Genomic DNA, 27,857 nt, shown 5'->3' on the forward strand with positions numbered 1-27,857 from the left:
GAAACTTTGCTGGTCCAGAACTGTTCCCATTGCACTACGGGACAAAGTCGCTGCTAAACTTAAAGAACTGCGTGATAGCGGAGCCATTGTGCCCATCCAAGCTAGTCCATGGACAAGTCCACTGGTTTTATTCCCCAGACATTCAAGTCGCATTCGTCTCTGTGATGACTTTACGTCTACAGTCAACCCACAAACTGTGATGGATACTTATCCATTGCCACGCTCAGAGGATCTCATGGACAGATTAGGCGCTAGTCGCTACTTTTCAAAAATTGATTTGCGCGACTCATATCTTCAAATACGACTAAATGAAGAATCTCAAAAAGTGTGTGTTGTGAACACTCATTTCGGATTGTTTACGTATTCGCGTTTTCCTTTTGGCAGTGCTTCCGCACCCGCCATTTTCCAACGGTATTTGGAACAGCTGACTGCTCAAGTACCAAACTGTTCAAACTATTTGGATGATATTGTCGTAGCAGGTCGTACATCTGAAGAACACGTTGCAAATTTGCGTGCTTTGTTTCGTGTGATACCTGATGCAGGACTAAAGTGTAGTCTCGACAAGTGTGATTTCTTTAAACGTGAGTTGCAGTATCTTTGTCATGTCATAAACAGTCAAGGTGTACACCCTCTTCAGTCACGTTTGTTAGCCATATGGTGCGTGCCAGTTCCTCGCGATGTCACAGAATTGCAGACAGTCTTAGGTAAAATGAACTATTATATTCGGTTCAAATCGAATGCTGCACAAATCGCAGTTCCATTGCATAGCTTGCGTCGCAAGAACTTCCTTTTGTATTTGGACAGATGAGTGCCAAGTAGCTTTTCAAAAACTTAAAGATGCATTGCTCAGTGATCGATGCTTGGTTCACTTTGATTCTGCCAAACCAGTTGTGTTGCAAGTTGACGCTTCATCTTATGGAATCGGTGCAGTGCTTTCACACAGATTTGGTGATAAAGACAGACCTATTGCCTTAGTGTTTTATAAGCGGTCTCCTTTACAGATGAACCACATCTTCCCAAAATTTTGCTGTGCCAGTGAACTCGACGACGCCACGTAGCACAATTCAGGTGCTGTCTTCGATATTTTGCCTCGAAGGTTTACCTGAAATAGTAGTGACAGACAACAGACCTCAGTTCACGTCAAATGAATCTGAAACATTCTGTGAACGCAATGGCATAAATCATCTAACTAGTGCACCGTTCCATTCACAGTCAAACGGCAAAGTGGAACGTTTTGTCAGAAACTTAAGGTAGAAAATGGCCAAAGTTTCGCACCTCATACACCAGGGATCAAGCACTGCAAATGTGTCTCGCCTCCTATTTTCGCATCCACGAGATGGATCATCGCCGGCGGAACTGCTTCTCGGCCGCCGCCATTGGACACTGCTCCACGTGCTCCACCTTCCTCAGTGTCCGGCGCCGAATGAAGGCCCCAAGTATCGCTTCGGACCACATAATATCGTGCTTTACAGGGTTTTTAGCGGCAGCAGACGGTGGGCACGCGGCGAGATCCTTCGTCGACTTGGCATATATCTCATTTCAGGCCCAGACGGACTGCAGCGCCTCCATCACAATCAACTTCGAGACTGTCATGTGCACGGTGATCCTTCTATACCTCTTTCCCCAGGCCGAACGGTTCTAGGCGCTACAGTCGAACCGCGTGACGGCTACGGTCGCAGGTTCGAATTCTGCCTCGGGCATGGATCTGTGTGATGTCCTTAGGTTAGTTAGATTTAAGTAGTTCTAGGTTCTAGGGGACTGATGACCACAGAAGTTAAGTCCCATAGTGCTCAGAGCAATTTGAACCATTTTTCTTCCCCCAGATTCACGGATACCGAAGACAGCACGGCCACAGCAGCCGCCAGTGGGTGTCATCACGACATCTCAGGGCGACACCATGGAGACAGAGCCTTCACACCCTCCGCCTCCTCTCGTCCTACCGATGGAGTTGGACCCGCCCACACAGCAGCAGCCGATGCCTTCTCCATCTTGTTATGGTCCTCAGGAGGTTGACGCGTTCCCTTCTGGTAGTTTCCCGGGGCACGTTTCCAACAGAGCGCTGGCCAGATGGGGGGGGGGGGGGGGGGGGTACAACTGGACGCCTGACGTCCCCTGCAGTCACAGCTTCCAGACCATTTACGCTCCTGATCCCCCCCCCCCCCCCCACCGACCCACACACACACACACACACACACACACACACACACACACACACACACACACCGGCCACCGGCCAGTCGAAGACAAGTTTCAAGACTAGCGACCTGAACAGAAGCATAAACTGTATTACTTCGCTTGATTTAGGATTGTTTATACTGAAGAGTCTTGCTTTTTTGTCGGTCGCCCTTTGTTTGTGACACATCTATGAAATTCTCAAAGTTAAGTATTGTCACTTACTTTTTGTAATAAAACTCATTGATACTTTTTGCTTGAATTGTTGTCTAGCAATCCGAGTAACCCCATATTCAATGACTAGGCAGGATTCAACAACTTCAACACGAAATGTAGTCTACTTTGCTTATTTGCATTCGCTTATGATGTACGGTATTATATTTTGGGATAATTCTTCACATTCTCAAAGGATATTTTTGGTTCAGAAACGGGCGGTTCGGGAAATAAATCCGTCTTGCATGAACCACATCTTGTCGAAATCAGGGTCACTTTGGATAAGGGGAATGAAATCGTCTTCGAAAAGCTTCAATGGTTCAAATGGCTCTGAGCACTATGGGACTTAACAGCTATGGTCATCAGTCCCATAGAACTTAGAACTACTTAAACCTAACTGACCTAAGGACATCACACAACACCCAGGCATCACGAGGCAGAGAAAATCCCTGACCCCGCCGGGAATCGAACCCGGGAACCCGGGCGTGGGAAGCGAGAACGCTACCGCACGACCACGAGCTGCGGCCCGAAAACCTTCACATACCGTTCAGTAGTCATCGTGTCTTCAAAGAATATTGCACCGATTATTCCGTGACTGGACATTGCACTCCATACAGTCACCCGTTGAGGGCGAAGACACTTCATGATCGCGAAAAGCGGATTTTCAGTATCCCAAATGCGCCATCCAAATGAAAGTGGGCTTCGTCGATAAACCAAATCATGTACACATCAAAGTCCTGTTCGTCAATTCTGTGGACAATAGTGTTAGTGAAAGATAGCCGCTGTTCCATGGCGCTGGGGCTTAATGGCTGATGGGTTTGAGTGTTGTATGAGAAAAGATGCAGGTCTTCCACAACAATTTGTCGCAGTGTCTCCCAGTTTATTCCCAGCTGTTGTGCAGCTCGTCTGATCGATTTCCTGGTGCTAGTTTGAAACACAGCGCGTGTCTTTTCGATGTTTCCAGGCGTTTTCACGCTTCTTGGACGACCGACATTGCCAACACTGTCATCACGAACACTACCCATTCTCTCAAACTTGCGAATCAAATGCTTAATTGTTAGTACACTTGAACCGATTGTCTTCAACTTGAACTCGCCGAAAACTTCCTTCGAATCGCAGTTGGGCTGTTACTGCTCGCACAGTAGGCTTTCACAAGGGCTGTATCCTCAGGCACACTGTACCGTGACACTCTCATGTTCAAAAGGCCGAAATCGATAAGGCGCGAGCGCACGCGCGAACTAATTCCTACCACGCCCCGCGGACAGCCGTTCAGTTTGAACGTCAAATGCAAACCGTTCAGAAGTTGTGACGATTTTATTTCACATAGTTCAATAACTGTCACCCTGTATGTCTCTCTAATACTGCCTATGGAGTCATTCGTCACCTATGATCGTTGCCACCTGCACTGTTGTCGCTGTACTCTTTGTGCAGTGCTATAGATATGCAGTCTGCACAGTTTCTGGGTTGGTCTACGAGGTCTGGCCTCTAAATGTATTGCCATTATGTCCTCGTGTGAGAATGCCAGTCAAATGGTTCAAATGGCTCTGAGCACTATGGGACTCAACTTCAGAGGTCATCAGTCCCCTAGAACTTAGAACTACTTAAACCTAACTAACCTAGAGACATCACACACATCCATGGCCGAGGCAGGATTCGAACCTGCGACCGTAGCGGTCTCGCGGTTCCAGACTGTAGCGCCTAGAACCGCACGGCCACTCCGGCCGACCAGTATGCCAGTCGTCTTCACTTTAGTTAGTCTACTGTTTTAGGTTTTCTCGTATATATTTCAGAGATTCTAACAGATAAATCTTACAAGCAGAAATGATTAGCCAACGAGACGGTCACAAACTATTGCTCATTGTCGTTTCATGAATCAGAATTTGCAGTTAACGAGGCATGTGGTACGATCTCCACCTTACTCGAGGAGAAAAAAGAAAAAATCGGGAATACTTTCATGTTCGTTTAAGTATGGATTTGAAAATAATCGTTAGTTTCGACGGTGCTTTCAAGCAACATCGGACCAATATGAGGTCGAATTTTCTCACTACATCCTTTTATACAAAACATTCTGGTTTACTTGTCTAATAAAATCTGGATAAAATCACGAGCTTTCGATGAAATCCTCCATCGTCTTCGTCAGGAACAACTGACCGTCGTGGCTGCTGTTGTGATGATCATTTACGGTCCACACACGGCTTGTGGTTTGTCAGGATACGTCATCATTACGTCATGCTGCAAGAGGTTGTGTCCATATCTGGATTGGTGGTAGCAGCTCTCACATCGGAACGCAAACAATTCAGCACATTGCCTTGTGTTGTCTTCGCGTCGAAAGTTCGCTTCCATACGCAACTAGATTTAACCCGCTGTCCCGGTTGAAGCTGTTTCTGCTAGTTCTAATTTTTACTGCACAGTGAAAGGGTTTCCCGTGCACCATTAAAGATTATTCTGACTATTCACAGGGTCATAAAGGTGAAACGAAGCTTCATCAATCACGAAATGCAGTGTCGGGTCACGATCGCCATCCACAATAATATTAAGCAACCACTCACAATACTTACAGCTGTTTTCTTCATGAGCCGGAAATAAAGCATGAACGCATAAAACGCGGTAATGTTTCAGGCACAAGGTTTCAAGTACACAATACACTTTCAACACTTGTCTGTTGCGAAAGCCGGTTGACAGATTTTTTGAGGGTAGCAGTAATTTTTGCATAATGTTTCCAACCGGGTCGGTAAATATAATTGGGATGCTACAGTTAGGCTCAGAATTACACACATGGCCAGTGGACCGCCTTTTCGATATCAAATTCTGAACACAATTTTTGGAGGGAATACTGTAGTGCATGATTAGTTCACGAAAAATTTCGCAGTTCTTCTGACATTTATCAGTACAGGCTTAAGCTTCAACAGTAAACATGTTTGCGATGACCACTAATCACGTCCCTCACGCGATCAGATGACTGGGCGAGGGGAAAAAAGTAAAAATACAGCGTGTTTCTTACGGACCCGGGACACTTTTATCTTTGATGTACAGTGTGCAACAAGAACCTAGTAAAACAGACATAATAACAATAAAGTTTCTACTTAGCCAAAATAATTACAATTGCAGCAAACATATTTCCATTTCTACTGCGCAGAAATACACTGACGAGCCAAAGAAAGTCGTACACCTGCCTAATATCGTGAAGGGCTCCCGCAAGCATGCAGAAGTGGAGCAACATGACTTGGCATGACCTCGAATGCTGTCTGAAATAGTGCTGGAGGGAACAGACACCATGAATTCTTCAGCACTGTCCATAAATCCGTAAGAGTACGAGGGGTTGAGATCTCTTCTGAACGACACGTTGCAATGCATCTCAGATACGCTCAATAATGTGCATGCACGAAGAGTTTGGCCGGCAGCGGAAGTGTTTAAACTCAGAAGAGTGGTCCTAGAGCCATTCCGTAGCAATTCTGGACATGAGCGGCGTCGCAATGTCCTACAGGAATTGCCCAAGTCCGTCGGAATGCACAATGGACATTAACGGATGCAAGTGATCAGAAACGATGCTCACGTCTGTGTCACGTATCAGAGTCGTATCTAGACGTATCAGGGTCCCATATCTCTCCAACTGCACACGTCCCACACCTTTACAGAGTCTTCACTAGCTTGAACAATCCCCTTCTGTCATGCAGGCTCGATAGATTCATGAGGTTCTCTCCATGCCCGTACACACCCGTCCGCTATATACAGTTTGAAACGAGACTCGTCCGACCAGGTAAAATGTCCAAAGTCGATGTTGACGAGCCCAGGCGACGCGTAAAGCTTTGCGTCGAGCAGTTATCAAGAATACAACAGCGCGCCTTTGCCTCTGAAAGCCCATATCGACGATGTTTCGTTGAATGGTTCTCACGCAGACATATGTTGATGGCCCAGCATTGAAATCTGCAGTAGTTTCCGGAAGAATTGCACTTCTGTCCCATTGAACGATTCTCTTCTGTTGTTTTTGGTCCCGTTCTTGCAGGATCTTTTTCCGGCTGCATCGATGTCGGAGATTTGATGTTTTTCGGGATTCCTGATATTCACGGTACACTCGTGAAACTATCGTACTGGAAAATTGACACTTCATCACTATCTCGGAGATGCTGTATCCCATAGCTCGTGCGGCAACTATAAAACCACGTTCAAACTCACTTATATCTTGCCAACTTGCCACTGCAGCAGCAGAAATCGATCAACAACTGTGCCAGACGAGTGATGTCTTATATAGGCGTTGCATGACGCAGCGCCGTGTTATACCTGTTTACATATCTCTTTATTTGAATGCGCTTGCCTATACCAGTTTCTTTGGCGCTACAGTGTAGGAAGATTGTTGTAAAAGAAATAAAGTTACACAAATATAATTAATATTTCATTCAAATTTCATTATTGTACGTAATGTAAGAAAACTGTATGTAACACCAAATAAACGATATTTATTTACTAGATACTGAAAACCCGCCCATCATATGTTTAAGACAGATCGAAAACTGCTACAATACATTGGGTTTTATCTATATCATAGTATTTTGTTTAATTTTTGGCTTTAATAATGCAATACTACAGATTTTAATTTACACAATACATCTTAATAATAAGAGTATACATAAGTTCTTATTAATTAGGAAGATTTTGAAATGAAAATAACGAATGAAACAAAAGACTGAATATATTAAGTTTCTTTCAATGATTTCAACTACAGATAAGCAAGACACATTCAAAATTTTTGATTATTTGTTTTCAGACAAAGGTCGTCACACACATAAGCACTGCGGTGATATAGAGAACAAGGAGAACTTAGTTTTTTTTTTTTTTTTTTTTTTTTCATTCACTCCACTCCAGTAAGTGCGGGCTAGCATCACTTGGTTCAAATGGCTCTAAGCACTATATGACTTAACATCGGAGGTCATCAGTCCCCTAGACTTAGAATTACTTAAACCTAACTAATCTAGAAACATCACAGACATCCATACCCGAGGCAGGATTCGAACCTGCGACCGTAGCAGCAGCGCGGTTCCGGACGGAAGCGACTAGAACCGCTCGGTCACAGAGACCGGCGGCAGCACTTGTTTCTCTTCTTCAGCCATAGGAATAAAATTAAATCAAAGGGTGCTATTACAACAGTAATGTAACAGATGTCGATAGTGATTAAAAGTTATGGTCGTCGTTTGTCTCTTTGTGCTTAAATTTAGATGTTCATTGGCATGGATTTTATGATTTGTAGGTACTGTTGAAAAAGGCTCAGTGTTACTCTGGAAGCAGTGACGGCACTGTTGATTGGTGGCGCTGTAGGCGGAGGTCCATGGCTGGCGCAGCTGGTGCTCTTAGTCTCTGTTGATGCTGGTAGTGCTGTCGAAGGCGAGACGGTATTTTCCGCATCTGTAGCTGCTACTGAAGTGAGATTGTGAGGGTAATGATCGGAGAGATGTTAAGTGGTATGCTATGACTAGTAAACTGTAATAAGAGAGTAGGGGCCACAGAACGCGACCCCGCAAGTAAAGTATTATGAGTATGTTGGTAGTAAGGCCAAGAGCGTAGGCAAAATTGTACAGATCGTAACAAGAGGAGAATATGTTTGTATGACAGGGTGAACTGAAGCACTGGTAAGCAAACAGACCCAAATTCTGGAGGAACCATAGGCGACTGCAATAAGAAGAGTGGGAAGTGACGCTGGTACACCAAGTATCCTCCACCACACACCGTGAGGTGCTTGTGGAGTATATTTGTAGATTAGATGTAGATGTAGAGTTCAATAAAAGTTTATGATTCTATACAGAGAAATACACTGTTCAGCATATTACAAGCATTCAAAAGAGACAGAAAAACAACAGAACTGATCAAACAAAAATTAATAAATACCATATTAAAAGTTCGATTCTTACGTGAAATTTATTAATGCTCTAATATTAGAACAAGGTTCCGACAAGAAGAGCGACTATCCCCCCTATTGTTGAACGTTGTAAAAGAAAATGGAATCAGAATATGGAAGAAAGAAGTTAAGGAAACTATTGGCAGGCTACGTGAAAGTAAAATTAATTTGAAGTTTTTGGCATCGTTGACGTCATGGCAATGCTTCCCAACAATGGAAAAGAAGCGGTTCACCATCTAGGTAAACTTCATGAAACTGCAGATAATACTGGATTCCAGATCTCATCCAGAAAAGCTCAGTATCTGGAAGGAACTCCTCTCTTCCTAGAAGAGCAACCTCAAGTAACTCAGTTTTGTAAAGTATCTCACGTACCTAAATTCCGGTCCTCGGGGGAAACTATCCCACGTTCAGGAAAAATAGTGAAGCAAACAAATAGAAAAATTCAAAGCATAATTCGTATTGTCAGGTTCTCTGTGTTGTTCCTTTATTTATGCATTTACTTCACCTGTCAAGATTAGAGCCTTCAGAGCCTCCCAGACTTCCTCAGTGATTGAATAGTGTCAACAGTTTTAACGATATAAAAGATAATAACAACAAAATAGTAATAATAATACCGATAATTAACAGACTAGTTAAAGCAAATTAATGGAAACAGCACAAATACCTATACCTCTAAAAGAAAGAAACACCTTGGTGGAACGAGGACTGTGATGCAATTCCATCTCGTGCGGATGTATACAACAATTGGAACAGCAATAAGACAGAAGGAAACCATAAAACATTCCTGACAGTGCGGAAAGAAACTGCTAAGTTATGCAGGAAAACCAAAAGGAAATACGAAAATATATAAAACATTCTCGGACTTCTTGCCGCGTCACTTCAAGAAGAAACCTCGAGCTTTCGACAATGACCTCGAAATCTCGAGGTTTTACCATGAACTGACGCGACAAGAATGTTTTATACAATAGTGCCGTCGCGAGAGACTTCGTTCTCAAATACGAAAATGATCAAATACTTGAAATCAAGAGTGAGTTCGAAACAAATGGCACACGAAATATCGATATGAATTCTAAAGCTGAGCTCATAGAATGTTAGCCAAAAAGTCTCTACTTCAAGGAAGAAACTCGACAATCGGCTCTAAACAATCACGAAAAATGCAAGCAACTTGCCATGTATTTCAAGGGAGTACTTAACTTCCCAAAACAAACACAAAATTTCTCGGCACAGGAACCTGACGGCACTAATCCAACTTCATTGCCTCCAGATGAAGAAGAAATTTCGAGACAGAACAGAAGACTCAAAACTAATAAAGCATTGGGTTAAGATGGAATGATAGCAAAAAATCTTCAAATCGGTAACCTCAACCACGATAAAATAGCACCAGAACCATATAAAACATTTGGTGAACAGAACAAATTTCAGAAGATTTGAAGAATGGGTTACTTACAAAAGAAGGAAAACAGAACAAATGTAAATTACTACAGGAGAATCTTACTAATATCAGTTCCATACAAGATTTTATCCCAGTGTCTTCCCATAGAACACAGAAACAACCTCATCTAAAAATTTGAGAATATCAGCAGGAGTCAGACTAGGTCGTTCGTTTCCAGAGCATATCTTGAACCTAAAGCGATTCATAAAATATCAAAGAATTTTGAGCAAGAATTTAGTCTGCACATTTATTGGTTTTATAAAAACCTACGACTCCGTTGAACGGAAATCAATTTTCTAAATATTAAGATAGCAAGATGTAGCTGAAAACACTTGCGGCCATAAAACCGACACTAACGAAGTCCAAGGGTAAATTTATATGTGAGCTCTGAGTCCTTTTAGAAAACAAAACGCGAGTAAGATAAGGAGATGGGCTGTCTCCATTACCTTTCAAATGTGTCCTTGAAAAAGTGATACAAGAACGGCACAAACAGAACACAGTTCTCGATATTGATCAATGAATCACTTTAGGCAGAGGCAAGTTACCTATGTGTTGCCTAGAATTTGCAGACGATTTACCAATATTAACACACGACATTTCATTGGCCCAAGATTATTCTTAATTTCTTGAAAGACACTCGTGAACAAGTCCGTCTCCAGATATCTTTTGAGAAGACAGAGGACATGACCTGCAACAAATAAGCACCCAAATTCATGAAGATGAAATATGGCAAAATCAAACGAGTCCCACAACATAAATATCTCGGTGAAACCATTCACGAAAATGTAATCAAAACAAAAGCAAATGCAATTAGATGCCAAAAGATGGTAACTACAAGCCGACTTACCCGAAATATCTACAACAATAAATTTATCACCAAGCACACAATAGTAAAATATTAGAATATAGTAACTAAACCAGAATGCCTTCAGGGATCAGAAACATCGATTCTGAACAGAAAAACAGACATTACAAGCCTTGAGAAAAAGAAACGCAAAATCGTATGGATGATTCTAGACCCCAAAAATTTTAAATGAACAACACCCACTCAGAAACAGTCAGGGAATCAAACAATACACAAATATCCATAGTGATTCAAGAAAACGCAGGTTAAGATTCTAAGGACACAGTAAAAGAATTAACCCAGACAAATTTACAAAACAAACAGTCTATCTTTTTTTACAATAGGAGAAAAGGCAAAGAGTGACATAGAGATATGGGTTGGCGATATCAAAACCTATCTGAAATTAGTAGGAATTAATCCGGAAGGTGTCCAAAACTGTGAAATTCTTAGGTCCAAAATTCACAAATGGCAAGTTGAACATTGAAAGAACCAAAGAATCAAACTGAAACAACATTATCTGAAGACAGAAAGAGAAACCTAAGGACGAGAATGAAAGGAATATGAGCGTAAAGGAAAGTAAATGCCCACCTCAAAGCACTTTACCTAGTCGTATTTCTCAAATAATAATAATAACAACAATCACAAATGTTTAGTAATTTAGTGGAAGTTAATAATAAATTTTTAACTTATTAACAATAACAAATTCCTCTTTAAGTTCTTGTCGAATATGAGTAGTCACATCCAACAGATGTGCGTGACAATAGCACAGAAAAGATCAACGTGAAGAAGAAATTGACTGCTCAGAGGACGAGCGAGAAATAATAGGGCAAGATTATGAGATGAGACGAAAGAATAAAGCAGAAATAGAAACGTATGAGAGAAACATAAAGAAAGAAGTTACGCCGATGATAAAAGCTGAAACTTTAATCCCCTCTTGAGCACAGAGTGGATTTTTATTAAACGTAGGTTAAGGTGTAAGTTATTCCAAACTCTCGTGGCTATAATGGAGAAAGAAACAGACATTACCTTGCGCTTGTCTTATTTCTCCACATTTACTGAGAGCTGGCACTTTGTACACTAAGTGAAAATACTAAGTCTGAATATGTGGACTCGAATAAAATTTTCTCTTACTTAGAGCCGTGTCAAGAGGAACACATCCCCTATTTTCTGATTTATAACTACCTGACATAACTTGAGCCTGAAAAGATTCTACTAACTGCGTAGTTCTTTCCGCATTTCCTTACAACGTTGAGCAGCGACTGTCCCGACAACAGCATCGACTGCGAATAATCGGGGAGTGTTGCGAACCCTATCTCTACACTTATGTATAAGAGAACGTAACAGTCTCATTACGTTTTCCTGGGCCACGCCCGATGCTGAACATACGCCGTTTCGTATAACGTATAAGGTCGCAGTAGATTTGTTTTTCATTCTTTTAAAGTTGTGATATACTACGCGACTGGCACAATAGCGTATGTAAATATTCACGTAATAGAAACTACGTAATCTGCATTCCTTTCGTCACCATTGTCAGCAGCCTTCCATTTAGCACTAAAATACTTAATTAATGTAAATTAAGTTCGCTCCTACATTGCACTTATTTGTAATTATACAGTAGAGGTGCGTACACACAGAACCTGCTGTGGATTGAATGGTTATAAATAAGGCATTATGCTCGCAACAGCCATTATCACTAGTGTTATATATTGAAATTGCTTTATTTGTAGCCTAATTGTACGATATTAGGCGCCTGTTTTCTCGGCTTCCATTAGAATCTCTGGCTCTCAACTTAATGAACACACAGAAGAACAGCTTAATCACACACTTGTCTGCATGATAATGACCTCTAAGTACAGGATGCGCGTCCCGGAATCTGTACTGGCCCCACAGCAGTCTCTGCTACCTAACAGGCCGCAATTACTCACGCGCCCAACTTATATGAGTCAAAGAAAATCTCACCAATTCAGTAACAATTCTGAGTTTCATGCAATAATCCCCTAACTTGGCACCGTCAGAGGTGAAAAGCTAGGAAATATTAGAGGAAGAAGACGTTGCGAAAAGTACATTGAAAAAAGAAGGGGACAGTAGCGTCAAAAGGAAAAGGGAAAAGAAGTTTCTGGAATTACGTAAGTTACTAAAGAGCAGAGGCTACAGAACAAAGTTAACAGATCAACGGCAGAAATGAGTTTTTACGGATGCAGGAAAAACTGCGAAAGGAACGCACTGTGCAGAAGGCGTCAGTGACGCACAGGCAACGTGTTGAGAAGCTAAATCGCGCCATCTAACATAGTATTTTGACCTCTCAAACATCATTTAGACTAAGTAGAACAGCTTCTTCGTTCTGGTTTACACTGCATTTTTCACTAATCTTAGACACGGTGAAGTGACGCATAACGTCCCAATGATTTACTGTGCGTTCATGATCATTATTATACAGTGTGGTATTGGAAACAGTGTTATTATTTTACGGTAATTTTTATAGAACTGCTGTCAATTACAGCAGAATTGGCAATCTTACTACGAAAGCAGTAAATTCTGGGTAGTGATGACAGGACGGAAAGACAAGCCTGAATGTCGTTGCTAGTATTTAGGTTGAAAATGAGAGGATTCCTTGATCAGAGTAAACTAGAGTGAATGGGTATGTAAGTCGTTAACAGTGTTGTTCTTCTAGCACTGACAGTTTTGAGAAGGCTGTTTGTGCTCTTCTCAGCACTGCCTCGTTTGAGGCTCTGTCAGTCCATTATATCAGCAATATTTTCCTCCAGCAGCATATCACGAAAGCGATCAATCTTTTATTTTCGCCTACCTCAGAATGCAGTTAGTTGACACAATGTGAGGTGGCGCAGTGACAAGATACTGACCTCGTACTGGGGAATATGGCGGTACAAATCCCCAACCGGCCATGCAGACTTATGCTGTCCGTCATTTCTTAAATCTTTAAGATGAATGCCGGAATGGTTCCTTCGAAAGACCACGGTCGATTCCCTTTTCCATCCTTCCCCAATCCGAGTTAATACTCTGTCCCTAACATGGCCCCGCAATCCTGTAAATGGTCTATTGAGAACAGCGGGCAATTTGAAAGGGCCTCGACGGCCATTCAGGTGGTAACCTTACTCATCTTTGGTTACAACACATCTTCCTTTGAATTATGTCACCAACATAATATCTAATTTATGTATGTAACTCCAAGACAGTATTTTGATTTATGAAGTAACGGCAACTAGTGACTGTTTACCGATTTTTTACGTTCTGCAAGAAATTTGGTATAACTTTTTGTTCACGACCAAATCCAGCTTATTACGTTAGTATGAGCGCGTATTCTAGCATATCGTTGTTCAGTGATACAAATTTTAATGCTGAAATGTATTTATTTTCTAGCAGCATGTCCACGAGTAGTGTCAAAAATTGCAGATACTGTTCAAAAAAGAATGTGAAGTAAGTGATGCATCCCTTCTGAAAATTGTAGTGCTATGACTGACAGTACATTATATAACACATCTAAACATATTTACGTACTTGTGAAAGGTAATATTGGTTCCTTCACCGAATTTATTCGTGAAATTAAACGCTGCAAAATTCGTTGTTGTTTTTCTTCGCGAATACTATAATGTGTAGGTAGTACTGTTACGACTAATAAACACTGTATGTATGCACCAATAAATATATAATGATCGATCTGTGTCCTTACAAGCCACAATGCACTTCAACCTTCCAGACTTTTAGTATCACAGTGAAGTCCAGCCGAAGGTTCAAAATATCCAGCACCTGCAGCGTCCTCGGCGAATCTATTTTTTTTTTTAACCAGGTCTTTGGTCTCTTAATCACCTTGTCCTCGAAGGAATATTAAACTCTAATACTCATTTCCTCGTATACACTAGCCCATGAAATGCATCCAGACACTTTTATGTAATGTGTAATTGATTACCATATATATATATCAAAAAACTCGGATTCGCTCGCATAAAAGGACGTGTTGAGTATTTCGCTGTCAGTAGGGAAGCTGTAACACCACAATGTATCGTTTAGGAGAGTTCAGTGACTTCGAACGTGAACTAGTTATTGGATGTCGTCTAAACAACAAATCCATTAGAGACATTTCAAGCCATCTTAAACTGTCCGGGTCGACTGTTCATGTGTGATTTTCAGTTCTAAACTCGAAGGAAGAACCATAGCTAAACCAAGACCAAGCAGACCTCAACTACTGGCGGACCGAAACCGCCCAGCATTACAGACAGCATGAAATCAGTGTAAAGAATCACTCTCGACTTCCAAAGTGCTGCCAGCAGTCTAGCTAGCACAGTGACTGTGCGTAGGGAGCTAAAAGTCAATGGGAAGCGAAACTTGAGGTGTTGCATGAAAAGAGCGACGTCACTGGACAGGGGCTGTCAGCACACGGGTAATTTGGAGTGATGAATGGCGCTACATCCTGTGGTAATCCGATTTAAGGGTTTGGGTTTCGCGAAAGCCTGGAGAACGATACCTGTCGTCACCTGCAGTGCCAAAGTGAAATACAGAGGAAATGGTGTTACAGTATGGGGTTTTGTATCATCGCTAAAAAGTTGTCACTTATTGCGGATAAGAAAACGCTAAATGTGAAGGCCAGGAACACATTTTATAGCATTGTGTACTGCGTACATCACAGGAGAAATTCTGAGACGATGATTGTTTGTATCAACATGACCATGCAACTTGTCATAAAGCAGAATCTGTGACTCATTCGTTTGTAGACAATAACTGTTGTGTCCACGTAAATACACTCGCCAGTACATATGTGGGTTTTTTGGTTCGCTCCGGGGCGAGAGTGAGTGAAACTGTGACATAAAATACAAGTCTACTTTATTACAACATAGACACAAAGTTTTACTTCACTTATCCAGTTCGACAGGAAAAGTCTGAGGATTTACAGCTGTCTCTGAATATTAAAGTATCACTTGAAACACACAAATTTAAAAGACTTCATTTGAAGTGCCACTGGCATAATGTTCACACCGGAATTCTCACTAAGACTTTTAATCCAGTGGCGGACTATCCAAGACAACGCTATCGTCTTGGTCGGTAATTGCAAATTGGAGCGAGCGTTCCTATGGTCAGCCGTAAATAGACTATCGGTTGCGGTGGCGCAACGAAGCCCTAGGACACGTGGCTAGGCAGGAGTCTCTCATTCGTCGGTGCGGCATGCAGCGACTATCGCTTTCTGTGGTTTCGTTGCGAAGTGCCAAACTCGCTTTAGCACCCCGCTCTTCGGACAACACCACAATAACATTCCTGAAATGGGCTGGTCTTCCCAGTGTCCCGATCTGAACCCAATGAAACACCTTTTGGATGAGTAAGAACGTCGACTTCACTACAGACCCCAGTGTACAATATCACTACATAGTCTGGTTTCAGATTTTGAGAAAGAATAGACTGCCATTCCTCCACAGACATTCAGACACCTCATTGAAAGGGTCCCCAGCAGAGCTTAAGCCGAAGGCTGAAGGACAGGCACATCCCATACTAACGTCCAGTAATATGTGTCCAGACCCTTCCAAAGGAAGCTCTTTAAGAACTGTTGCCTTGTAGTCAAGGAGACACTACATGTCGTCAGTAGTGTTCTTTTCGGGATAGATTTTTATTTTTCGCCGTTCATTATAGCTTTAACATCCGGTGTACACCTACTACCAGTTATGATACAAACCCACAGATTCCTCAAATATCTTGTCCCAGCTTTTCGCAATATAAGTGCATGCCTGCATTTTGTTTTCCGCCTCTTCTGCGCTTTAAGAGTTTTTTATTGCGGTTGTTGATCTTCATCTTCCACTTCTCTTTTAAGATTCGATTCATCTGCTGTAGTGCCTCGTGTAGCTAGTCTTCATTTCCCCCGATAAGACACTGTCATCTGCAAAACGGATCGCTTTGAAATATTCTCTGTTGATTACTGCTACTTTCAGCGAATTCCTCCACCTGACTTCTTTTCCAGCAGTGAACACAGAACCACCTACAAAACAACAATTTTTACACTCTATAAGCTTAGTTATCAGCATATATTACGAGGACCATTTTTAAGCTCCACTAGGTCGCAAAATTAAAACCATACTGAAAATTCGGTAAAGCTTTGCGCAAATGTGTTGTTGCCCAGTGTCTTTAGTACACTCCTGGAAATTGAAATAAAAACACCGTGAATTCATTGTCCCAGGAAGGGGAAACTTTATTGACGCATTCCTGGGGTCAGATACATCACATGATCACACTGACAGAACCACACGCACATAGACACAGGCAACAGAGCATGCACAATGTCGGCACTAGTACAGTGTATATCCACCTTTCGCAGCAATGCAGGCTGCTATTCTCCCATGGAGACGATCGTAGAGATGCTGGATGTAGTCCTGTGGAACGGCTTGCCATGCCATTTCCACCTGGCGCCTCAGTTGGACCAGCGTTCGTGCTGGACGTGCAGACCGCGTGAGACGACGCTTCATCCAGTCCGTAACATGCTCAATGGGGGACAGATCCGGAGATCTTGCTGGCCAGGGTAGTTGACTTACACCTTCTAGAGCACGTTGGGTGGCACGGGATACATGCGGACGTGCATTGTCCTGTTGGAACAGCAAGTTCCCTTGCCGGTCTAGGAATGGTAGAACGATGGGTTCGATGACGGTTTGGATGTACCGTGCACTATTCAGTGTCCCCTCGACGATCACCAGTGATGTACGGCCAGTGTAGGAGATCGCTCCCCACACCATGATGCCGGGTGTTGGCCCTGTGTGCCTCGGTCGTATGCAGTCCTGATTGTGGCGCTCACCTGCACGGCGCCAAACACGCATACGACCATCATTGGCACCAAGGCAGAAGCGCCTCTCATCGCTGAAGACGACACGTCTCCATTCGTCCCTCCATTCACTCCTGTCGCGACACCACTGGAGGCGGGCTGCACGATGTTGGGGCGTGAGCGGAAGACGGCCTAACGGTGTGCGGGACCGTAGCCCAGCTTCATGGAGACGGTTGCGAATGGTCCTCGCCGATACCCCAGGAGCAACAGTGTCCCTAATTTGCTGGGAAGTGGCGGTGCGGTCCCCTACGGCACTGCGTAGGATCCTACGGTCTCGGCGTGCATCCGTGCGTCGCTGCGGTCCGGTCCCAGGTCGTCGGGCACGTGCACCTTCCGCCGACCACTGGCGACAACATCGATGTATTGTGGAGACCTCACGCCCCACGTGTTGAGCAATTCGGCGGTACGTCCACCCGGCCTCCCGTATGCCCACGATACGCCCTCGCTCAAAGTCCGTCAACTGCACATACGGTTCACGTCCACGCTGTTGCGGCATGCTACCAGTGTTAAAGACTGCGATGGAGCTCCGTATGCCACGGCAAACTGGCTGACACTGACGGCGGCGGTGCACAAGTGCTGCGCAGCTAGCGCCATTCGACGGCCAACACCGCGGTTCCTGGTGTGTCCGCTGTGCCGTGCGTGTGATCATTGCTTGTACAGCCCTCTCGCAGTGTCCGGAGCAAGTATGGTGGGTCTGACACACCGGTGTCAATGTGTTCTTTTTTCCATTTCCAGGAGTGTATATCTGTCTATCGTGTCACGCACCACTTTTCTGATCTGAACGCCTTATGAGCATGGAAAGATGCCTAGAAAATAGTATCTCCTGCCAAGATTCAAATGTGATGTCCTGCTGAGGGTTTTCGCCTGATTTCATGCAGCCCACATAACGTAACTGTCATACATTTCCTTCCTCATGACAATTCTTGGCCACACACGGCAGGGGCTACGAACACACTCCTGCAGCGTTTCACCCAGCATACATCCCACACTGGGCTCCCTCTATTCTTCATCTCTTCGCTCACATGAGCTGGCTATAGAGACGGCATTTTGGCGCAGACAACTATCAGCGGACTAGCGTAGAGAGTTGGCGTAAATTACTGTCGGCTGCCTTCTAAACTTTTTTTTTTTTTTTTTTTTTTTTTTTTTCACTATGGGACTCAACTGCTGAGGTCATCAGTCCCCTAGAACTTAGAACTAGTTAAACCTAACTATCCTAAGGACATCACAAACATCCATGCCCGAGGCAGGATTCGAACCTGCGACCGTAGCGGTCTTGCGGTTCCAGACTGCAGCGCCTTTAACCGCACGGCCACTTCGGCCGGCGCCTTCTAAACTGAGGGTACTGAAAATTTGATACTGCATTACGACAGATTTCTAAGTCGGAGCGGTGACTATAAGTAGCCCTCGAATTTATAGATATAATTCACGTTTTACCTCCATGATTTCTTAGTTTGCTAAATCTAGTAACATAGGTGGTGCTGGATTTGAAAACAACCATTATTACAGCCACATGCACTGTCGAATATCCAGTGGTTCTTCTTCTAGAAAAAACGGCAGAATGTTCATCAGGTAGTGTGCGTACAAATGTCCATTCAGAACACCTGTGATGAAGTAAGGTCCTACAATGTAATAGTCTATGTGCTCGCTCCATATGTTTACGCTCCACGGCCGTTGATGTTGCACCGGACCAAAATAGTGTGGATTTTCGGCTACCTCGTAGTGTATGTTGTGCAATTCTACATTAGCGTAGTTAGTAAACATTGCTTCATCGGTAAAAAGCACACGTTGGAAATACGAATGGTCGTCTCTCAGTTTCCGAAGGGTAAACCGACAAAAGTCTGTTCGATCTTCGAAATCACGGTCATCGAGTGCTTGATGTAGTGACAGATTATAGGAACGGAAATTCTATCGATGTAGGAGGCGAATGAGACTCATCTGGCTTATTCCACAATCCTTGCCAGTGTCTCCTAACACTGTGCGGATTCGTTAGCGTCGTAACCAAAACAGCTTCTTCGTGTTCTCTTTTTAGTTGCAGTCTTCTTTCTTGTTCCCTTTTTGACGTTCAAGCAGCCTGTCCGCAGTAGCGTCTTAATCATTCGTGCAACTGTATAGCGCGTCGGACGTTCACGATGCGGATAAACAGCCTCATACCACCATACTCTTTTTACGATATTTCTTCTACATCCACCATATAAAAGTGGTATACCCGACTTCCCGTCATTGGTGTACATGTCTAAACGCAGTGAATGTTGAGGAAGAAATGAGCAGCCCGAAGTGCTGACAAGTAAACAGGCAAATGTGTTGACATTCTGAAACGGCGCCGCAGCTTAGCATGAAAGCTCTACTTGGTGATGTTCGCACCGCAAATACCGATTACGATCACAGTGCTCTTAAATTCTAGGACATTTCTCCCAATCTTTTACACGTTTCATCGTCAACATTAACTAACACTGTAACACTGTAATTGCCCTCTCAAGAGCTATCGGATGCAGTTGTAAATAGTATATGGTTCCATTTAAAAAAAAGTACTTGCTTCAATACCTTCGTTGATACCAGCACTAAAAGCCTTAATCAAACAAAAAATACGTGCCCCTTGACTCTCTAACATTTGCCGAAAACCGCGTTTCGATGTGTATAATAATTCACGAAATATATATCACTACCTATATCAGTCACTGAGTGATGATTAAAGGACAGACATATCACATTATTTATACACAACTATGTCAGAAAGCTCAGTGACAAAGTTTAAACTGCTATACAGAACAAAAGAAAAAGACCTTTACAATAAATTCTTTAAACTTAGATTTGGAAGTCTGGGGTTTATATCTCAAATTTGTTTCAGGCTTACTGAAAGCCGATAGCAGATGGGACCCGCAGTATAGTTTATACCTTTTCGTACAGTAGTTATGGAAGTATTATGCCAACGAAAATTTTGTTTTATGGTTTTGCGTGAGGGTATGTCTGCACAGGGATGGCAGAGATGGAATTCCGGTGCACTTGTACAAGATCTGCAAAACTGACACTGCCGATCATTCTGACTGCTCTTTTATGGACTTAGAATATTTTTTGTGAAAGTACAGATTGCCCAAAAGTATTACACCACAGGACATAACATTGTGAGAAGAATCAAAATAAGGAAATTTTTAAGTTTCAGTATCAATGACATTTGAGATTAATCTTATATTTAAAACAACAGCACATTGATTCTGTGCAAGATTCTGAATGTGATACTTCCCAGAGTGAATTTCTTCTCTGCAGTCTTAAAAATATAAAGTGTTCGATTACACATTTTTGCCTACATTTCAGAAAATTTTACTTTATTTTATATGGCCTAGGTTTCTGGCTGCAAGCTCTATTTTCTGAAGTTATAGTAGTAGTAGTGGTAGTAGTAGTAGAGGGGTTTTTGGGCGCACGACAGCAAGGTCTTCAGCGCCTGTTCATTAACATAGTGAGACGGATGTCAAGAAAAAAATTCAGAACAGTAATATAAAACGGAACATAAAACACAGGGAACAATCGTTGAAAAATATGTGCTCACCCACACCAAAGCGTGGTATGAAGCAGGGCGTCAGCAGTAAAACATGGACAACACAGGAAGAAAGTGGTAGAGGAAGCTAAAACAATGTAGTAGATGGAAGTGGCTGGCTGACCACAAGGAAAAAGGGGAGGAGTCAGCCACTCTGCAATACACTAACCTGAAGTTATAGTTTCAAAGATGTTTCTCACGTTTTCTGGTGTTCCATGAAACAAAGAATACACGGTAATTAAGGAAACTGATTGGGAAGTCAAAGTTCATCATCACCTTACAAAATGCAACAAATTATTTGATATTAAGAGCAGCGCTACCATGTTTGTTTCATAACCAAAGACTAATTGCAATATTTCGCAATTCATGGAAGAATGACGATACCCAATGGCGACACTTCTATTTAACAATTGAAAGACTGGAACTGGAATATGAACTTCGCTAGTGGTTTGATGTTGGTGGCGATCGTTCTGTGTTGGGGTACGACGTATCAGGTTGTAACTCCAGAGAACATTACAGCCCTTTTATCCATAATAATGCAACGACACCAAATGACACAAAATAGGCTCAAATTTACCAGTTACTCATGCTGCCGGACACCTCGTTATAATGTGATCCATTACGTTGCAGAGTAAGCAATACGTTACGTGTTACTGGGACTTGGCAAATGACACTCGCGTTCTAACGGGTCCGAGATTTCCAGATACTCCGCAGCGTTCGATAGTGTATTGAATCTACTCGAACAACCACGTAGCATTTGACTCACGCGGAGCCAAAGCAATCGTTACGCGAGAAACTGTAAACTATTCGCACTAACAAGCCCAAAATTTGACAGCTTCGTGAGACACATGAGCAAGTAGCATTAGATCCTACCACCATCAAAACTCATTTGTATTTGTACAGCCGGCCGCGATGACCGAGCGGTTCTAGGCTCTTCAGTCCGGAACCGCGCGACTGCTACGGTCGCAGGTTCGAATCCTGCCTCAAGCATGGATGTGGTGATGTCCTTAGGTTAGTTAGGTTTAAGTAGTTCTAAGTTCTAGGGGACTGATGACCTCAGATGTTAAGTCCCATAGTGCTCAGAGCCATTTGAACCATTTGAATTTGTATTTGTACAGATTTGTGATAAGGTTTCTCATATATCATGTACTGATATTTAAAATATCTTCCTGATTTTTAAGTAAATCTGACAGTCAAAGGAAAAAGTGTAGTCCATCAAAAACTATTACTTACCTCTGAACAGAGTAAAATATATCAACTGGTAACTGGACACTGTGACAGTTTACCAAGGTGGTTGCAAATGAGCATTTCAAACACTGTTCACATGCTAGAATAACAGTAAACCTTTCAATCAACGAGGAAACAAGATTTGAATGTTCATATAAAAGAAAAAAGATAATCAGATATAAATTGATTCATACATATTATAAAAATGGTTGTAAGTGTGTACGAGTATGTATTATGTATGTATGTGTGTATGTATGTGCCACATGTCCTCCTAAACGACTGGATAGGTTTCAACCAAACTTGTTACACATATTACTTACTGTTTGGAAAGAATCGCTATGGGGGTAAGAACCAGCTACCTATCAAAAGGGTGGTAATGGGGATGAAAAATAAGTGTAGCCCAAGGCGCGCGAATACCCATAATTTACTTATGCATTGAAACTTCCTGGCAGATTAAAACTGTGTGCCGGACCAAGACTCGAACTCGGAACCTTTGCCTTTCGCGGGCAAGAGCTCTACCAATTGAGCTAACCAAGCACGACTCACGCCCAGTCCTCACAGCTTTAATTCCGACAGTACTTCGTCTCCTACCTTCCAAACTTAACAGAAGCTGTTCTGCAAGGTTCGCAGGAGAGCTTCTGTTAAGTTTGGAAGGTAGGAGACGAGGTACTGGCAGAAGTAAAGCTGTGAGGACGGGCCGTGAGTCGTGCTGGGGTAGCTCAATTGGTAGAGCACTTGGCCGCGAAAGGCAAAGGTCCCGAGTTCGAGTCTCGGTCCGGCACACAGTTTTAATCTGCCAGGAAGTTTCATACCAGCGCACACTCCGCTGTAGAGTGAAAATTTCATTCTACTCATGCATTATTTGAGAATGGGAGCACTCGATGACTTGCAAAACACTTTACATATAATTTCACACCTTTAAGAAACTTTTCTAGCTGAAAAGTTCCACAAAATGATGAAAGAAATAAGTTTATCGCTTACTATATTTTCGCCGTACGTGCAGTAAAACTGCCCCACGAAGCATGATTTTAATTTGTACACCACAGAATGTACTGACAAGGTTATATCACTGTACGACGCATAGTTTAGGAGGTATGGTGTCATGAAATCACAGATTCATGAAAAGCTGCCCCATCATGCAAGACCTATAAATTTATTATTTCGTTGCTACTAATTCTACTCGCGACGGTTTTCTCAGACAGTATCTATATATGCCGCTGAATTTATCTACAAAAATATTTTGTACGAATAATAATTGAGGAGATATGAAGTCAAATACTGAGATGCATCAAAAACTTCCGAATCTCGCATGACGTTTTAATTTATTGCTTCGTTGCTACTATCTAAATTCGCAACACATTTCGCTGACAGTAGCCACATTTACCATTGGACCCGCCTGCAAAATGATATCATTTTATAGGACATAGTTCAGGGTATACGACGCAATAAACATTGAGCTACCTAGAAATGAAACTGCAGGGCAAAATTCTCTATAGCTGCAGGTGAAATAGGTGTACAAATACGTGTGAAATATGTCAAACACCTATGAAATATATCTGAAATGTGCGTACACGGGAAAAGGCATGGGTAGAAAGTTCATCCTAAAATCCCAGATCGATTTCAACCAAATTTGTTACACATTCTGCTTACTATCTAAAAAGAAATACTGTAGGGATAAGAACCACCAGTCTGCTATTGAGGTCAGTGTGATAACATGGAGAGACAGTGAGGAAATAAGAGCTGAACAGACAGCGAGGGAGGAGGAGGAATGGACACAGATATAGGGGAGGGGGGGGGGGGGGATGAAGTGGACAAAAAGAGGGAGGAGGTGAAGAACAAAGAGAGGCAGACGGAATTAGACGAGGGAGGAGGAGATGGATTGGCTTTGAGCACTATGGGACTTAACATCTGTGGTCATCAATCCCCTAGAACTTAGAACTAATTAAACCTAACTAACCTATGAACATCACACACATCCATGCCCAAGGCACGATTCGAACCTGCGACCGTAGCGGTCACGCGGTTCCAGACTGAAGCGCCTAGAACCGCACGGCCACACTGGCCGGCGGAGGAGATGGAAATAGGGGGAGAAACAGATGGCCCGAGGGGGTGGAGCAGGTGGACAGAGAGAGGGAAGGGACAGTCTTGGAGGAGAGGATGGACAGAGAAACGGGTGTGGATGAGGTGGACAGAGTGAGGGCCCGGAGGAGATGGATGGAGAGTGAGTGAAGGAGGAGATGGACACAGAGAGTGGGAAAGAGGAGATGCACTTATAGAAGGTTGAAATAAACACTCAGCTGTTTGTGTAATAAACAAAACAAACCATATTAAACAGACTGCAATTGCGATCATGAGAGTAAATTACGCTGGCGCGACCTGTCGTGATCAGACATGACGGGATCATGGGACAAGCGAAATCTCGAGAACTGGACTAAATCGTGATTACTATCTTTTATTTATTCAGTAGTTACTGTTATTACATATGAGACGCACTTTAGAAAATGTTAGATTACTTGTTGTATTAAATTTCATAGCACATTACAAACGCTACGACACTAAACAACACAAACTGCTAGGTCGATCGAATGATGGAGCAGAGCCCGAGATTACTTGAGCTGTGACGTTAACTTGTTGAGGCGTTCGAGTCACCCTGAAGCACAGCATTAAGCGAAAAAATGACGACTGCTGAATTTAGGATGCGATCAGTGGTCATTCGTTAAGACAATTTGTTAAGCTTAAGAACGTCACGGCTTCCTTGTAGCTGCAGACGAGATCTGAGTTCAACGCCACGAAAATAAAAAGGGCGAGCCAAAAGTGTTCTCATTCCTGCCCAACAAAATCCCGAGATATTATGACAGTCTACTAGTAGAGTTGGATTTTCCTGGCATCTCTAAACTACAAACGATACTGCTTTAATTTCTGTAATTTAAGGTATGTACTGCTGCTACTAGGGGAGATATAGGGATGATGTTATTCCAAGTCATTTGTGTGGCACATACCCACGGATTAACCCAAGACAGAAAATAAGCCTTAACTGGATGTATCTCTCAGTAATCTCTTAACGTGACATGCACCATTGTAGGTGGCGCTGTAGTAAGGAACTGGACTCTCATTCGGGAGCACAAAGATTCTGTTCTGCTTCCGACAGTCCAGAGTTATTATTTTCGTGGTTCTCCTAAACTGCGCAAAGGTAATGCCCGGTTGGTTCCTCTGAAAAGGGCACTGCCTATTTCTCTCCATATCCTTGTCTATCCGAGCGTGTGCTCCGTCTCTAGTCACGTCGCCGTTGATGGCACATTAAATCCTAAAGGTCCATCCTTTTCAAAACAACACAAATGTAAGGGCTGTCAATTCGACTAAATATGTAGGAATTACAATTACGAGCAACTTAAATTGGAAAGACCACAGAGATAATATAGTGGAGAAGGCGAAACATAGACTGCGCTTTGTTGACAGAACACTTAGAAGATGCGACAAACCCACTAAAGAGACAGCCTACATTACATTTATCCAGCCTCTGCTGGAATATTGGTGCGCGGTGTGGGATCCTTACCAGGTAGTAAGACGGAGGACATCGGAAAAGTGCAAAGAAGGCCAGCTCGTTTCGTGCTATCGCGCGATAGGGGTGAGAGTGTCACTGATATGATACGCGAGTTGGGGTGGCAGTCACTGAAACAAAGGTGGTTTTCTTTGCAACGAGATATATTTACGAAATTTCAATCACCAACTTTCTCTTCGCAATGCGAAAATATTATGTTGACACCCACCTAAGTAGGGATAAATGATCATCATAATAAAATAAGAGAAATCAGAACTCGAACGGAAAGATTTAGGTGTTCCTTTTTCCCACACCCAATTCGAGAGTGGAATGGTAGAGAAGTAGTATGGAAATGGTTCGATAAACCCTCTGCCAGGCACTTAAGTGTGAATTGCAGAGTAACTATGTAGATGTAGATTCGCTTGTGAAAACTTTGAGACTCAGTCTATTCACATAATTTGAATTATTTTTACCGAGTGTATCCCTGACATGGACTAGTCTTGGTTCCATTTAGAATCTGGAATAAACTTTTAGCCTATCAATAAGTTACTATTCTACGTACACCCCACCCTAGTATTAAATATTTCTTCCCATATAGCCTGCTTTTAGTAATGCACTTCATGTATCTCCACTGTGTTTTAGATACGGAAATGCGGTACGAACGTTTTAAATGAAATTTCACACTTAACGAGCGCATTGGAGAAATAGTCAGTCATCCCCAGTGGCGGGATTAATATCGAGTGGTTTAGCGGGCCAGGCGAAGCGCGAGAAGTTTCTGAGTGTTCGTACAAAACCAGTAACGTATGCGTGTGGCCTTGTGAACACCACTGTAGTCACGTTGGAAGATGGGATTGTCCACATATACTAATCATGAAGACGTAAACGAAACCACTGAGAATGTTAAAGCAAACGTCCTGGTTGGGTTCACTGTAATCTCTATGAGATGGCCGAAGTCATGCTATGAAAAACTCCCCCAACATGTCACAGAGCCACCTCCAGCCAGACTACACCTTCCACACACTGCATTAAATTTCTTATTGGGCAGGCGGTGCACTCAGCGCCTTGCGTCATCTGAAAAGAGGCAAATTTGCGACTGGTCGGACTGACACTACACGCCTCCAGTCAGCTGCTGTAGAGCTCCTCTGTTATTTGTCACATTGAAGACGCGCAGATTTATGTAACATGGTGCGATTTTTGTGAGGTATCTGACTCCAATTGTCCACTGCAAGCAGTTACCTTCGCAATGGTTGCTCGGAAACTGGTTGAGATGGACCTGCATTCACCGATAGCACCAATTCGTGTCGGGTTACAAACCGACTGCCATATACAAGGCTTGATACCCATTTCCAAACCATATCGATTAGGATGTTTAAACGATCAGTATTCTTACAAAAAAATTCTCATTTCGATGTCTTGAATCGTACGGGTAGTATATTATTTTCAACGGGATGCAATCGACAGATGTAAATAACGTCGGAAGCTCTATGAGGCTTTTCGCAGACGGTGAGATCCATTAGTGTTCGACAACGATATTATTCAAATACAACGAAGAGGCTACTAGAAAAAGATCTTCTAGTAAAAAAAATCGAAAAATGCGTTAGAGGCGCCATCATGTAGTGTTCAGCATTGCGCACGTGATTTCACAGCCGCTTTTATAAAAAATATCTCAAGTCGCATTGTACAAGCCTCTAAAAATATGGTGATTCTGCTAAAACTCCACAAGTCTGGACCTGTTGCCGGCAAGAACATCACTAGTCATTGATGCTTTAAGCAGCTACCGTGAGAGGCTCTGCTCAACTCCCAATGAACGACTGATACGCTAGTCTTTGTTTGCATCCGTCATCGTTCTTCTAGGTTATACTCCTGTTTTCCAAGTTTTTACATTAACAAGGACGCAAATGATCCAGAAAGGCCGCGAAGAAGGGCACAGAAAGACGAAAAATGAGGCCAATATTCGTAATGCCGAATTGTGTACTGAAGAACACATTAATCACGTCGGGAAATTGGTACCAGTTCGCATGACTGGAAAGGACTGCAGGTTCGTAGCATACGTATTTATTTTATTGTCATTATTTATTGGTATCGCAAACATTATCATAAGATGACCACTTTTAAAAAATCCCAAACTAGTACATTTGAAATACCTGAGACGTCAGTTTCATCTGCATCCGCCTTTACCTTCCTTTTAAATTTAAGAGAAAGAA

The sequence above is a fragment of the Schistocerca americana genome, chromosome X, assembly GCF_021461395.2.
Source record: "Schistocerca americana isolate TAMUIC-IGC-003095 chromosome X, iqSchAmer2.1, whole genome shotgun sequence".
Taxonomy (NCBI): domain Eukaryota; kingdom Metazoa; phylum Arthropoda; class Insecta; order Orthoptera; family Acrididae; genus Schistocerca; species Schistocerca americana.